This window comes from Myotis myotis, unplaced genomic scaffold, assembly GCF_014108235.1.
Source record: "Myotis myotis isolate mMyoMyo1 unplaced genomic scaffold, mMyoMyo1.p scaffold_m19_p_11, whole genome shotgun sequence".
NCBI classification, from domain to species: Eukaryota; Metazoa; Chordata; class Mammalia; order Chiroptera; family Vespertilionidae; genus Myotis; species Myotis myotis.
This window is the reverse complement of record NW_023416315.1, coordinates 37,003,411-37,005,498: the sequence shown is the minus strand read 5'-3', so window position 1 is coordinate 37,005,498 and position 2,088 is coordinate 37,003,411. Positions and strand designations below refer to the sequence as shown.

General features: G+C 37.8%; 1 non-coding gene across 1 annotated transcript; it reads left to right on the top strand.

The window, feature by feature from the left end:
• Positions 1-1,005: 1,005 nt before the first annotated feature.
• On the top strand, positions 1,006-1,134 carry LOC118666700. Its single transcript, XR_004971043.1, has one exon. It is a non-coding gene; the product is annotated as a small nucleolar RNA SNORA11 (small nucleolar RNA).
• The last annotated feature ends 954 nt before the right edge of the window (positions 1,135-2,088 follow it).

Here is a 2,088-nt window from a genome sequence, read left to right as displayed (position 1 = left end):
GACAGAAATAACTTACTGGATCCATGGAACTAAGGTAGGAAATCTTAAACATTTAAAATATAAAAATATTAAACTCATTTGTACTAACAAAGTTATTTTGCTAAAAATTTTTACATGTTAAAAAAATTAGTAAAAAGACAGTGTTGATTTTAAGCTACAATTAAATTATTCTAGTTTGTCCAGAGTATTATCTATTTAAGAATAACATCTTTTCTTGATTTTCAAATATAAACAAATCTCTGAAATAAAATATCAAACATTTTAAAGACTTTGGAATTTTGCCAAAAGTTCTCAGTATTGAGATCTTCTTTCAAGTAGGAACCAAGTCCATTATTTAAACTCACAGTTAACTTTGCTTCTTCCAAGTTTCACTCTTGGCAAGAGAAAAATAAACAAAAGAAGCAGGAACAATTTAATATTTCCTCTGTCCCTTTTTTATCTTTGAAATTATTGACATTATATATGCACTAGATACTCCTGGCATTTACACATAACGACAGAGCAATGTTCATGAAGAAATTAATTTCCAAATTTCCAAAGAGAAGGAAACATAAAAGGAAAGGGGAAAGAAAAAGCAAGAGGAAGCCAGCTTAACACAGATATAAAATTATCACTGTAAAAGGCTACTTGCCTAGATCCTAAAGGAAGAGATGAGTTAGGTGAAAGAAACACTATTTTTACACGTATTCGTACACATACTGGAAGAAAAACATTACAGTTCATTTAAGCAATGTAGCAGGGGTGGGCAAACTTTTTGACTCGAGGGCCACAATGGGTTCTTAAACTGGACCGGAGGGCCGGAACAAAAGCATGGATGGAGTGTTTGTGTGAACTAATATAAATTCAAAGTAAACATCATTACATAAAAGGGTACAGTCTTTTTTTTCAATAGTTTTATTCATTTCAAACGGGCCGCATCCGCCCGCGGGCCCGTAGTTTGCCCACGGCTGGTATAGGGTCTTTAACATTTCTACCAAACCTTACGATTAAAAAATTAGTACTTTTTGGGTGTGGAGAGAGCAGAGCGCCTGAAGAACGGCTTCTCTGTGTATAACACATCCAACAGCAACTTGGGCTTACTCCTCATGGGTGGCAGAATACTATGGCCTTCCTGTGACGTTACGCGCTATAAAAAAAATTAGTACTTAGTACTCACCAAAGTAAGAAAATTTGAGGGGTCAGCTCATGTTAAAAAGTAATCTCTCATTTGGAAACACAAGTCTGAGAATCTCCTCCCAAGGTTTTCTTCTCATTTGTTCTAATTTGTCCCTCAAATGATTCATCTTGTTCATTTCAGAAATAGCGCACAGTGGCCACCTTCATTCGAAATTCTCCTTGGTGAAATGAGGTCAGTTAGAGAAGTAGGTACATGAATGAAAGCATGAAGGCACACACGTGTGGCCCAGAGTGTCAGAGAAGACCCCGGGAGAACTGAAACACTTGGTAAAAATTGGCTCAATCAGCAAGTCTCACAGCCTCGAGACGTTCAGCTCCAAGCAAAAGAAACTAAATGAAGCAACTATCAAAGAAACAACGCAAGACTGAGGAAAGGTGTTACTAGGTTTGGATAGGGGGCTGAAGGCAGAATTCCTAAGATAAGGATGCTGGTCTGATGAGACCTAAATTTGTCAGTCCTTGTGGATGGACTGAGGAATAAACTATTGAACCTATGCTAATCCTTTCCCTCTGAATTTTCTCTCTTGGACTCACAACAAAAAAGTGATATTGTGTTATTAGTACCAAGCCAGGTTTCCTTCCAACTATAACAGTTTTCACATCTGACCAGATAACCAAAGGATTCCTAAGAGGATTCCTCATTCCCAATACACAAAATAAACTCAGTTTCAAAGGACTTCACATGAGTCTATTGGACCTGAGCACCAGTGCAGGACCTATCTCCCTGCTGCAGTGGGAGAGACCCCTGAACGTGAGGTTCTAGAAGCCTCGAGGGTATATGTGATTTCAAAGCTGAGGGCCTTGAGCCCTGTCAACCTGGGGGTCTCGATCAGATCTTATGGCCTACAGTATTGTCACTGTCAATTTACCAAAAAAATAAAAAATTTGTTGATCAAGCAAAGCTAAGTTTAC